The sequence below is a fragment of the Narcine bancroftii genome, chromosome 11, assembly GCF_036971445.1.
Source record: "Narcine bancroftii isolate sNarBan1 chromosome 11, sNarBan1.hap1, whole genome shotgun sequence".
NCBI classification, from domain to species: domain Eukaryota; kingdom Metazoa; phylum Chordata; class Chondrichthyes; order Torpediniformes; family Narcinidae; genus Narcine; species Narcine bancroftii.
Window position 1 is genome coordinate 62,356,080 of NC_091479.1, and position 14,095 is coordinate 62,370,174.

The following is a 14,095-nucleotide window of genomic DNA, read 5'->3' on the forward strand; positions in this document are numbered from 1 at the left end:
AAAGTCAAAGATAAAACAGGAAATACTAGAAATATTCAGAAGTTCATGCAGCAACTGAAGATACAGAAACAGAGTTAATGGTAAAAGGATGAGGAACAAATTGCATTGAACTAGTGATCCACCGTGGTCTAATGGAACAGCAAGGAAGGTATGAAGGGTCAAATAGGTTCAGCTTAACTTCAACCCTATTACCATGCTGTCCTGCCAAATCAAGGCCACCCACAAATTGGAAGAACAATGTTTCAGCATTCACCAACTAGATGGCATGAACATCAGCTTCTCCAATTTCCATTAACACTCTCTGTAAAGGTTAAAACCTTGTGTTACTAACTCTTAGTTAATTTTGTGGCTGTCTCTTTAAGAGAACTATTGTTTGTAGTGTTCCCATAGTGACTATGATGTAATATTAGCCCAAACTAATAGCTTGCTCATTCTACAAGATGTGAAGGAAGCATGAGCACAAGAAATTTTTCTATCTCTTTCAATGCTTGTGTATCACTTTAAAGTTTGCACATCTCTTTAAAAGCTTCTTATATATCTATATATCTTTTGTATCTCTATCATACAGTAAATACTTTGCTATTCATCATTATTAATTTTTTTGTGGCAAAGCTATGCAAAATGTTTATCCATTTTATCAACAAATTAAAACTGCATAAAGTAACAGCCACAGAGTTTGATTTGTTGGATTAAAAATATCTAAATTTGGGATATTGCATATACCCTCCTCCAATCCAACTTCTGTTTCCTTTCTTCCAGCTGCCCACCACCGTTCCTTCCTTCTCCTATCTGAGAGTTACCATTCTTCACTCCGTGCACTCTCCCCTGTCACTTTTTGGCCACTTTTTCCTTCTACCATTCTATCTGTATTCACCTGTTACCTCTTACCTGATAGCTTCTCCTTCTACCTACCCTCCTCCCTACCCCCACTTTTTTATTCAGACCTTTTTTTTTTACAGATTCCTAACAAAGGGTTCAGGCTCAGAATGTTGGTTACTGTGACAGAATATAGACATATTTTTGGGAGATAATTTGGGGAAGATTTTAGTGTAGGTCACATGCAAACTCTTTAAAACAAATCTTATTTAAAATACTGGAGCTCTGCTCATGTTAGACATGTCGGGGCCTCAGAGCCTTTGCAAAAGCTTTGGAGCATGTGTGTGTGTGTGTGTGTGTGTGTGTGTGTGTGTGTGTGTGTGTGTGTGTGTGTGTGTGTGTGTGTGTGTGTGTGTGTGTGTGTGTGTGTGTGTGTGTGTGTGTGAGAGAGAGAGAGAGAAAGAGAGAGAGAGAGAAAGAGAGAGAGAGAGAGACACACACACACACACACACAAAGATCAGTTCTATAGTTTTACAGTCAACAGCAGTAGCTGGGACTGGAACAGGACAAGCTGGCAAGCTTGTGGAAAACCGCATTTGGAAGACAGGTTGTAAGTTCTTAGTTCAGCCTGGTCAGAGCCCTTGTCGTTCATGCAAGAGGAGAGGATTGGCTGACTAATATTTCACTTGAAATTAGAGAAACAAAAAAGAACTCTGTGGTGACCTGAAAGAAAGAGGTTATCATCTGGAGAAGCCTGAAGGGGCAAGTTTCTTCAGCAAGACACTGAAGTGGCTGATGGAAGTAAATGAACAACAAATCTCTCTCTGTGAACTGACAAGAACCTTCCTGAGCAGTTACCATTTATCTTTCAAGCACCAAAGCCTGGTGAACTTTATAAATGTTAAATTCTGTGCACAGTAAAGGAATTGCCTGCAACCAGTGAACTTGAAGGAATGAGAAATGAGATTGGACTGTGAATCAAAGAACTTTTCTGAACGTACACACACACATTAAATGCATGGGTGCTTAGCATTAGAAGTGGGTTAAGTTTGGTTAGTTTAGTCAATAATAATAAGTTAAAGTGTGATTCTGTTTTCATGTTTAATGATAATTAAAAGCAACTTTTGTTTAAGTAGCTGCTTGTCTTGGTGAATATCTATTGCTGCTGGGTTTTGGGGTCCTCTGGGCTCATTAAATTACCCTTTACTTCCTGTGGATGCTGCGTGACCTGCTGAGTTTCTCCAGCACTTTTGTGTGTTGCACTAACCCCAGCTACGGCAGACTTTCTTGTTTAATGCCTCTGGTCTCTCCATGTTTGACAGAGCTGGGATATCTGCACTTTGAGAGCAAAGGTAAAAATACATAACTGACGTTTTGGGCTTGAGCCCTTTATCAAGGTATCTCAAGCCCAAAATATCGGTATGCATTTTTTACCTTTTCGACCCACTGAGTTTCTCCAGCATTTTGTGTTTTTACTTCAGCCAACGGTGTCTACAGATTTTTATGATCTACTATTTGCACTTTGGCACTGGAGGATGCAATTCCATGGCATCCACAGATGCACACTAAATAGATCTCATTTTTGGGCATCTTCAAGAAGAACCTGTTCCATGTTGCACTGCTGGCAATTAAGGCATTGCAATGCAATCTCAACAGGGGGAAGTATTTTTAACAAGTTACTTGGAGAGTGCCTAGAAGTTGGGTATCCAGAATGTTCTGCTTGGGGCAGTGGTGGGATCAGTTGTGACAGTAGAATTTAAGAGGCTTTTACATGGAGACGTGGATGTGCAGGGAGGGGATATGTATCACAAGCAGGTGGGAGAGATGTAATTTAATTTGGTATCACATTAGGTGCAGATATCTTGGGCCTAAGGGCCTGATCCTGTTTTATAATTGTATAGAGAAGTTTCATCGAATGGAGAGCATAAAAGAGGGGGATATTTTGTTGGATTTGTCTTCCTGAATTTGAGAATTGTGCACAATTCCTTTCAGAGGACCTGATACATTGTGCATAATAGAAGCTACCATTAGCTTCAAAGTATGGCTACATAAATACACATCTGAAGGTGAGAATTGGGCCAATGTTTAGTCTATTATGGGTTTTTAGACTGCAGCCATGTAACGGCAGAATCAAGGAATTTTACCACTACACAGGCAGTCTAAAAAGGATGGTGCAGGAATTTAGTGTCAATTCCAGCCCCGTGATTTATCCTGCAGGACCCCTACAATTTTATGGAGGAAGCCTGCAGTGTAAATTGTACCAGAAAAATTCATTGACTCTCGACTCAACGTCCAACCCCCGGGACTGTTGCACTCAGGTACTTGCAGTCTAAAAAGGTGCCCAGTGTGAATGACCTTACGGGCAATAACTATGCTAATTTTTCCCAACATTGCAGCCCGAAAACCATAATCGACTGTTCAACTGTTAGTCCAGGGCTGATAATATCACGCTTGGTGGACATTCAATGATGCATATGGGAGAGGGGCAGGGAATGGTGAATGGTCAGGTGGCCAGGGATCCACGGGAGCTCATTAAAGTGACTGGCAGCAGCAAACTGGAGAAGGAATCTGTTTCAAACCACATTGAATAATACTGTTATAGGAGCAGAATTAGCCTTTCCCTGAACTGGATGACAAAGAATTGAAACACCTCGGTTAAATCCCATTTTAAAGGTGAAGTGTCCATTTGGTTTTATTAACTGAAACATTTTGCATTGGATAAATCTGGAAGATTTTCCAATAACTGGCTCAAGTCATTTTTCATCAGCTCTCCTGCTCGTGTGCAGTGCTACAGTTCCATGTTGCAACCTCCAAGCAATCCAAGTTGTATCCCGTCACCTCAATCGGAAACAGCCGAGTTTGAAATTATGTGACAGGAAGTCAGAAGGTACGCAACCTGCGGTTTAAAATATTTCAATGGTTTGAACTTGACTTCATCAACCATCTCTAGGAAATGTCCCCGTGCAATAGCAATGCACTGTTAGAAACAACAAACCATCTGTCACCTCATTACAGGAAAGACAGGGATGCAATAGACAGGGTATAGAGGAGATTTACTAGGAGTGCACCTGGTCATTTCTCTTTGGAGTGCTGGGAGTGAGGAGTGACCTGTTAGAGATATATAAAGTGATGAGAGGCATTGATTGTGTGCATGGCCAGAGGCTGTTTCCCAGGGCAGAAATAGTTAACATGAGGAGGCATTGTTTTAAGGCGCTTGGCAGTAAGTAAAGGTTCCATTATTGTCACATAGTACATGTAACATAAATGAAATTCTTTGACTTTTATCTACTGTAAAAGTAAGCAGAGAGTCGCCACTTTGTCTAATGCCCCTCAGAAACCTAGGTGGTCTCCCCTCCAAGTACTGACCAGGCTTGAGCCTGCTTAGCTTCCGAGACCGGACAATCACAGGCGTATACAGGCTATTAGGGGTAAGTTTTTCCACATGGAGAGAGGTGGGATATGCTACCAACAATGGTTGTGGAGGGAGTGGCAACAGGGTCTTTTAAGAGACTATTAGATAGGTTCATGGAACTGAAAAAAAATGAAGGGTTATACTGTAGGGAAAATGTGGGCAGTTATTAAGTAGGCATAAATGTGGGCAGTTATTAGGTTGGCATAACACCATGGGCTGAAGGGCTTGTACAGTGCTGTCAATTTCTATGTTCTAGGAGTCTTTGGGGAGCAGACATTTGTTGTTGCAACATACTGGTGACTGGTTGTGTTCATCTCTCACTCTTTGGGTCCAATGAACTTCTGACTCCTTTTACACCATGAGCCTGTATCATTTCCATCCCCACTACTTGGTTTAACGCCACTCCTTCCCCCCTATCTCGTCGGGAGATCTACATTTGGAGTTAGGAATTTTTCCTGAACATTTTTATAAACTCTTACCTATCTAGCCCTTTTGCAGCATGGGAATCCCCATCAAAATGTGGAAAATTACAAACATGTACCATTACAACTTTGTTTCTTGCAACTGTCTGCTGCCTCTCCTTCAAATCCTGCTGAGGATTGGGAGATTTACAATATAATCCCATTAATGTGCTTGTCCCTTTCTCATTCCTCAGTTCCATCTTAAAGTGGTCGAGTCCTCCAATCTGCCCTGTCTGAACACCGTCATGACATTTTCCCCGACAAGCAAATGCCGTCCGTCCCTCTCTATCATGTCTAATACAACGGAACCCCCAGAACATTCAGCTGTCAATCTTGCCTTTGGTGAAACCAAGTCCCACTGATGGCCACAATGGTACAACTCCACGCGCTGCTCCACGTTCGAACTCGACCGGCTTCCATACAATACTCCTTGCATTGACATAGATGCAACTCACAACATTATTCCTATCAAGCTCAACCTCTCTCTCTTTGTATGTAGACTTAATAACATATTTTTCTGACGTCTGGTTCACATCTCTCAACATCACTACTTTAAACCCCCTGGAACAGCACCAGCTAATCCGGCAAGGTTAGTGGTCTCCCTCCAGTTCAGATGCAAACCATCCTGCCAGTATAGATCCCATCTTCTCTGGAAGAAAGGTGGATGATCCAAAAATCTGAAACCCTCCCTCCTGAGCCACCACTTTAGGCATATGTGCCTAAATGCACATGCATTCACCTATTTCTGGCCTCAAAGTTCAGGTTTATTGTCAGAGTACATACTTAACATCACATACAACCCAAAGATTCTTTTTCCGGCAGGCGAAGCAGAATTACCACTTTTTGATACTATAAAATATCTATACTCAAGAACATACGTACACGTGTAAACTGACTGTGCGATACAGAGAGAAAAAATGTACAAAAGTAAGAGTTGTTAAATGAGTCTCAATTGAGTTTGTTAGGACCATAGAAAACTACAGCTCAGAAAGCAGGCCATTTGGCCCTTCTAGTCTGTTCTGAAACATCATCCTGCCAGTCCCTTTGTTGTTGAGGAGTCTGATGGTGGAAGGGTAGCAGGGGTTCCTGAACCTGGTAGTGTGAGTCTTGTGGCACCTCTACCTCTTTCCTGATGGTAGCAGTGAGACCAGATCATGTGCTGGGGGGTGTGGATCCTTGATAATTGCTGCTGCTCTACAACGGCAGCGCTCCCTGCAGATGTTCTCAATGGTGGGGAGGGCTTTGCCTGTGATGTACTGGGATGTGTTCAGTACCTTTAGTAGGGGTTTACACTCAGGGGTATTGGTCTTCCCATACCGGACCATGATGCAGCTGGTCAGCACACTTTCCACCACATATTCGTAGAAATTTGCCAGGGTTTCCAATGTCATACCAAATCTCAGCAAACTCCGAAGGAAGTAGAGGCACTGACGTGTTTTCTTCACAATCCCATTAGTGTGTTGGATCCAAGAAAGATCCTCTGAGTCAGTGACTCCAAATAACATAATCTCACCCTCTCCACCTGTGATTCCTCCAATCGTACATCTCTGATTTCCCATTCCAGAGGTCCTGCCTCCTTAGTTTAGGTGACATTGAGTGCAAAGTTGTTGTTGGTACTCCATTTGGCCAAGTAGTCACTAGAACGTGGCAAAGGTAGTAACCCTGAGATCACAACTCTGGAGTTCCTTTCCTTTAACCCAGCTCCTCACTCCCTGAACTCACTTTGCAGGACCTCATCATTGGTGCCTACGTGGACCATAACGTCTGGCTGCTCATCTTCCCACTTGTGAAAAGCATAGAACCAAGACATCCTTGCAAACAAAATGCAAAAAGACAATTCCCAGGTTTAGATGAAGTTTCAGACAGATGCTTGGCAGCCGGAGCAGGGCTGTAGCCGTGTCACATGCTGTAAGGAGAAATGAGGTAAAACCGCTGACTGCAAAACTGCTTTTTCAGATGAATTCAACTCCTTCTACATTTGCTTTGAAAAGGAAGACAATGATGCACCTCACAAATCCCTCCAATCCCCAGCTCCAAACCAATCTATATAGTTGCTGATAACACTAGTATTATTGGCCAAATATCGGCAATGGATAAGTCAGAATATTGGATGGAGAGTGAAAATCTGGTTGAGTGGTTCCAGACATCAATCGCGTTCTCAAGATCCGCAAGACCATTGTCGACTTTTGGATGGGGAGGTCAAAACTCAAGTAAGTACCTTTAAGTTCTGAGCAGTCCACATATCAGAGGGCCTCTCCTGGAGAAACTGTGAAGAAGGAACACCAATACATCTACTTTCTAAAATGTCTGATGAGATATAACATCATTAAATACTTCAACAGGTGAACTGTGAAGAGTAGACTGACTGGTTGATTTTACAGCCTGGTTTGGAAACTCAAGTGTCTCGGAATGAAGGCAGCTGCAGAAAGTGGCAAACCGAGCCAAGTCCATCGCAGGCACCGACCTCCTGTCCATTGAAAGCAGTTACGTGACACACTGCCTCAAGCTGGCTGGCATCATCATTAAGGACTCCTATTATTCTGGCCACAACCTCGTCTCCCTGCTATCTTCAGACAGAAGTCCAGAACTTCCAGGTTCAAGAACAGTTTTTATCCAAAAGCTAAAAGCTCTTGAAATATCCCTGTGCTACTCTAACCCAAATCAACAGAGCCACCGAAAGATCTGCTTGCACCACTGAAACATCATTTTGTTTTCTTGCTCAAACTGCCACTATGAATACTTATCTATCCATTGATTCATACCAGTATATCTTTTCCTGTGTAGCATTGTGGCAAGTTAAATTTCTACAGTTGCAATTGATGCATCTTACGTTCTTGTTCAGCTCCAACTAATAAGACTTTAATTGGACCTGTACATTACATTTGTGTATCTTAAAATAAACACTAATTTATTCATCCACGAGATGTAATCATTATTATTTCCTCCTTCAAAAATGCACCTACGAGGTGTTTGAGCAGCTGTTACAGTGACCAGTGGCAGCACAGGAGCCAAGAAGGTGGACCTTCTCCGCCACACCTTGGCAGTAGCTGTACCAAGTTTCAGTGGGTCCCTCAGAGTGCTCTCTTTCACCTTGAAATGGGCCCCTTGGCAGCATCAAATCGTGGACAACTTGTTGCACAGCTCGATCAAAAATGTCATGGAGAGACCAAAGTGTATCTCTCACCGAGTTGATGATCTTCTAGCAGTCAAGGATCGCCTCACAATGTGTCGCTGGGAAAAGACTGTTACCCAATTGGTTGGGCTGAACCTTGACAAATACTGCTGCTCCTCTCCTGGACCAGAACCCGTGCCATCCAACCAGGAAGATCACTGCTAATCAGGGATACCATTGCCAACATGCAGATCAGGGGTGGGTATTTGTCTGGTCAGTCTGGTCAAGGAGAAGACCTTTCACAGAATATGTGAATACACAATGGATGGATAACTTTGGAATTGGATTTGGACAAAGAATTGGAAGTTATCCATTTAAACAAAGGATCATGGATTTGTGGAATTCATTGCCGCATACAGCGGTGGATGCCCAATCACTGGGAGAGTTTAAGCAGGAGATTGAGTATCTAATTGGTCAGGGCATCAGGGGATATGGGGAAAAAGACTGGCAATTGGAACTAGGTGTGAGTATAGTTCAGCTTAGGGTAGTGTTGCGGAACAGACTTGATGGGCCAAGTGGCCTTCTTCTGTTCCTTTTTTCTTGTGATCTTGTGAATTTGTGATTGGATGTAGCTGCTTTGCCCTGACATCCACAGCACAATGAAAGTTAACAGATGAGAAACAAGTAGCTTCCTCACCATATCTGGAGTGAGGCAAGGATGCCCTTTCTGCAACCTTTTCTGTGTGCTTCTTGTGAACCTTTTTTCCAAATCCATCAAGTTATGTGATAAGCTAGGCAGTGCATTCACACAGGGAAAAGCCTCCCTTCCTGTTGTCACTATGGCTGACTTCCACTCACCTGATTGATGAGCCCAACAAGAACTGCATTGGAGTTGGAGTGAGCAGAGTCCACAGATCCGCAGCATCCATAGGATATAAAGGTGTAACCAACTTTATGGATGTTGCATGACCTGCTGAGTTTCTCCAGCACGTTTGTGCATTTAGTCAACACCAGCATCTGCAGACTTCCTTGTTTAATAACATGTTCTACAGCAACCGGTGCAAGAGATCCTCATTCCCTGCAAGGCCAAGTCCTAAAGGAGCTGGGAATCTGGTGTGGAGGAGCTGGAGCATGAGGCGAGATTGGCAGAAGCAAAGGAGTTAGGAATGAAAGGAGTGAAACTGCAACTCCATTGTGGGCAGGGAGCTGGCTATCAGGTGCAAGGTGCCCTTGCTGTTGCAGTATCTGTGACCTGACTCTGTGTTTCCACAGTCACCTGAGCAACTTTCCCCATTTCATCTGAAGATCCAAAAGGTCTCCAATGAAAGGAGGGAAAAACATACCCAATGCTGCCCTCATCCTGATACTCATTCTGTGTAACAACATCAAACTGGACAGAAAACTTGTGCACTACAAAATGCAGTGCCTCCAGACTGTGCAAATATTAAACCTCTCCTGGCCCCTTTGCCCAGAACAAGTTCAGATGGACCGCCTCCCCTTTGTTGAAATATTTTTGTGCAGAAAGATCTTTGAAGATGCCTGTCAGGAAGTTTCCTGCACAGAACATCCTGGTGAAGGAGAGGTGGGATCCTGCCTGATGGCTGCTTGAACAGATTGCCAGTCACTTGGTAGAATTCCACACCACCGGAACTTTAAGACAAGTACCAATTCCTCACTTGGTTTATGGCAAGAAGGGTCCACTGCATTTAATCCATTTTTCCTGGCAGCATTGTAATCCTGTGTGATGCATGGAAGACCATCATCCATATCTTTGTTCAGTGGGAACTTATTCTCTAAAAGCATACTTTATCCATGAGGAATACAGGAGCACGTTATTATCTACTTTCACAGCACTAAACAATTCAATGTCCAGTCTGAGCAAGTGGCCTACTCAAGCCAGTCCCATTTACTTGTGTCTGGCTCAAATCCATGTACCAGTCCAAATGTTGTTTTTAATGTTACCACTCTGCCTGCCTCCACAGATTCCTGTGGTAGCTCATTTCATACACCCACCACCTTCTGTGGAAAAGATGCCATTCAAGCCCCTTTTAAATCTTTCCCCTCTCACCTTAAATTGATGCCCTCTGGTTTTAGATCTCCCTTCCCATGAAAATGACAATGACTATTAATCTTATCCGTGCCCTCATGTCATAAACCACAAATGGGTTGCCCTCCAACCTCTGGGGAGAAGACTCCAAGCCTATCTGTCTGCTCTTTCACACTTTCAAGCCCACTTGTCCCAGTAACATTCCAGCAAATCTTTGCTGCACATTTTCATCTCCAAGTTTCACTCGGAAACAGTGTGTGTGTTTGATAGGCTGTTACACAGGGCTCTGCTTCTCTGAGTGTCCAGTGGTGGCAGACTGTGCTCCTTACCCAAAGAGCCTTTATAGTGGTTGGGCCAAGCTTCAGAGCATCCCTCAGCATGGACTCCTGCAGCAAGCAAAGTTCTAGTGAGCAGCATTCACTCACTGATGCCTTTGTGTACTGAAACACCAGCAGGTTCCCTGCAGACCAAAATACGCTTCTGGTCCCGGTCAACACTCGCCTCTGTATGTGTCCTCGGGAATGGACAGCAGATCACAGGGCCAGATTTTCCACAATGGCTCAGGATAAATCTCAACTAACACTACTGCATCAGTTACCAGACCCTTTTGGCAAAAGCAGCCAGCAAAGAAGCATTTGCCATTCACAGGCTGTAAAGTAAAGGCACCTGCTGATGGAATGAACCAAAGTGTGAGGAATCAAAAACAGCCCGAAATTTCAGCAAATACAATAAAATTGTCCGCTCCGTGGAGGCTATAAGGAACAAAATGCAATCCTGACAGAGAACGATGAGGCGGGAGGAAAGAAAAGGCTGCTGGTGACCTTTATAACCAGAAATCAAGGTTTTGAACAAAGTCTGCACATCGTTAATGCATAATTTAGTGAGATATGTAAACCTAGCATCTCAGTTATGCTTGAAAGGCTGCACCTGGATCCACATAATGAATGAGCAGGGAGGACAGTTGAGCAAATCAAATTGTGCTTTCCCCTCTGGAACTGAAAACGCGTGTTAAAATTAATGATAACTCAAAGCGCAGGGAGGTGAGAAAGATTGAAGAGAGCTTGCAGCAGTCAGCTGTGGGGTCTTTGAAGCAAGAAAATGATTTCATGAGGTCGGGAGGTTTGGAAACACTCGGAGAGGTTTAAACTCACCCTCAGACACCAGGCTGAGAGCAAATAGGAATGGGGTTTCGCTCAAAATGGAACAGGTTCCTGCGATGTTGACAATTGCAAGAGCTTTTGTCACATCAGTACCAAGGTCTGCTGCATCAGCCACTTGGTTTGATTTTCTATCACTAATGCCAGTCGAAAATTACAAACAGGTTGAATGAGCAGGAGACCTTCAACTGCCCTGTCGGTCCCTGGGAGAAAAGATGGAAAATAGTTCAGTGAAAACACGCGCATTAGGAATCTCAATTCAATGGGGAGATGGAATCATAAAATCTTTCTTCCACAGGAATCCAATCAGCCCATCAAGTTCATGCCAGCCCCTGTATGGCAATCTACCCAGTTCCCCATTATATCCCAATATCCCCATATTCTTTTCCCTCAAACGTTCATCCAATTCCATTTCAAAAGGCTGATGGGTCCAACTTCCACCCCTGATAGGGACTGGATCTAGATTATAAGCATGCTATGTAAAATTATTAATTTTCTTTCCATCAATTTGGAATCAGTGTCCCCTTGCCTTTGAAGCATAAACCTGATGGGAGTAGGTTTGTGTCCCCAATCCAACCTGGTCACCTCTATCAAAGTCCCTCTCAGCCTTATTTGTGACTGGGAGAGCAACCTCAGTTCTGGCTGGCAATTGTGATCCAGTAATCTGCAACGCTGCCTCCTAACTACAGGGACCTAGGTTCAATCTTGCTGTCAATGAGGAGGCTCCATTTCTTCTCTGTTCATGCAGATTTGGGTGCATGATCAGCAATAAGAACAAACTGCATTTACAGAGCATCCCCTAACGCAATCACAATCAGAAATTATTATGTCATTGAGCTGCAAGAACATCCAAGGAAAGGTGTCCAAAAACATCTAACTGTTGTAACTTCTTACTGTAGATTCTGGGCAGTGGGAACAAACTCTCATTATAGACTGACAGGGATGCTGCTAACAAGACCATCGATGCCAATAAACTCAAGAAAATTAAATCAGTAACAGAAGCAAATTCAAAACTGAGTTTCTTCTGCAGACGTCGAAGGGCTTGCTGCACATTTTGTCAAAAGTCATGAACCCATGCATTTACAAATGTGGCAGGCTTGGTTAAAATTGTGTTGGAACCTCTAGTAGGCAGGTCATCGCTCTTCAATGTGGCAGTTCAAGATGGGCCAACAAACACAAAGTTACCAGACATTTCATAGGTTTACAACTCGGACAGCTAGAAATCCAAAGTGAAAACTTGCAGTGACATCAGAATCACCAAGGATGAAATATTTTGAAATCCATGACCAATTTTGGGGACGGAATAACTGAGGCAATTAACTGGCGATGTAAAGAGTTTGCATGAAGAAATGGAGCTTCCACTGCCAGTACCCAAGTTCAGGATTGAATCCAGAGTTTGCATGTTGATGATTAACATCAGTAATAAGACTTCTATGATGTTTGGAAGAAAACTTGCAAGCTGGAAATGCTGGGTCCATTTGTAACATGAATTACATGCTGCCTGATCTAGACAGGCCTGGTAACGCACACATCCAATGCAACATATCCAGAAGCCAAGGTCACAGAGTCATACAATGTGGAAACAAACCCTTCGGATCAACTTGCCCATACTGGCCAAAAAGCCCCACCCACACTCATTTCACTGAGTGGCAGCTTCCAACAAATTCCTCTTAAGGTGCATCTCAAGATTAAAATGACAGTTCAGGCCAAAAGCTTAACTGGAAACAGGAGATTTCTAATGATCTCAATTCACTGTGTGTGGAGTTGGTGGGTGCTGTTTGTGCCGATCTTGGAGATCCAAGCTGGCAACATCATCAAGGTGTGCCGCTGTTTTTGGTGATGAATGGCCAACAGGACACATTCTGAAGTACAAATATCTCAGAATCAGCTCGGTATGGTTTCAAACCAAAATTGTGGGGTCTGCTTTCCCTGTTGATTAATGCAGAGGTGGACAAAGTTCTCAAAAGTTGGACAGTCTGGCCTAAAACTGGTCGTCTGACCACCCTACATCAAATTCCAGTGCAGATATGCATCTGATAAAACAAACCACTTTTTCAGTGCATTAAGGACACATGGAACCAGCAAGGGGCTTAGCGGCTGACCCTGCAGGACAGTGACCACAGCAGCAGACCATCAAAGGGTTAAGCAGCTAAAGAACCCACACAGGCTGCGGACGTCCTGCGGTCGGGGGAGTGGCTCACGGGAACCAGGTACGGGAGCCAGGATTTGCGAGGGTGCTGAGGGCAAGAAGGGCTTCAGGCGCTGAAGCCAGGAGTCTGCGCAGCTGCAGAGGCAGGAGGTGCACTGGAGACAAATCCGTGGACCCTCCATGTCTCTCTTTCTCTTGTACCATAAGGGACGGTGGGCCATAATAACGGCAACTCTGTCCATTTTGCAACAGGCACAAGTTAAAGTGGATCATGTTTGTTACATTTTTAATGTATGACAATAAAAGGAATCTTGAACCTTGACCCTGATTTTGGCTGATTCCTTGCAGACACCTCAGATACCCCATACCCTGTTCCATCCTCTTTCCCTACAACTCGTCCCCTCACTGGCATCACTTCAAACACCCGACAGCACAACACATTGCACAAATATATTAAAAAATCAACCATCAAGTTCAATTGCGCCTGGCAATGGTGACTGAAATCGATCTCCACACTTGCAGAATCATTTGACCAAAGCTTCCAGACAAAGCCATTGTGCAATTTCATGCTGGCAGTAATGTTCCACATCAGGAAAATAACGTCTGCACACTTACCCCAAAGCTGCAGAGGTCTTGCTGCACATCCAGTAAAATGTGCTGCTTACGGTTGCTGCTCTTCCATTCATCCAAGAAGCCTGCAAGTGGAAGCACAACATGTCAAAACACTAGTGGGGATTACTTAGGAAGTGATGAAAATCTGTGGACAGTAGGCATCAATTCACATTAGAATTGGTCTTCAAGAAAGACCTCTTCTTCTGATATGATGAGCAGTAATTTACTTGCAACTGAAAGGACAACTTAATAAACAAACAATGCAAAGGCTAGTCAAGAGGTATGGTGATATACGACCGGCCTACTGCAGGGGGCAATCTCTGTACCT

At 43.6% G+C, this 14,095-nt stretch overlaps 1 protein-coding gene across 3 annotated transcripts in view; it reads right to left on the reverse strand.

The window, feature by feature from the left end:
* Positions 1-13,851, reverse strand: part of nrcama (neuronal cell adhesion molecule a) — a 255,963-nt gene extending 242,112 nt beyond the window's left edge. For all 3 annotated transcript variants that reach the window (XM_069903115.1, XM_069903117.1, XM_069903116.1), the window contains exon 1: positions 13,771-13,851. The gene's annotated coding sequence lies outside the window, so the exon portion shown is untranslated. The remainder of the gene's footprint in view (positions 1-13,770) is intronic.
* Positions 13,852-14,095: the final 244 nt, after the last annotated feature.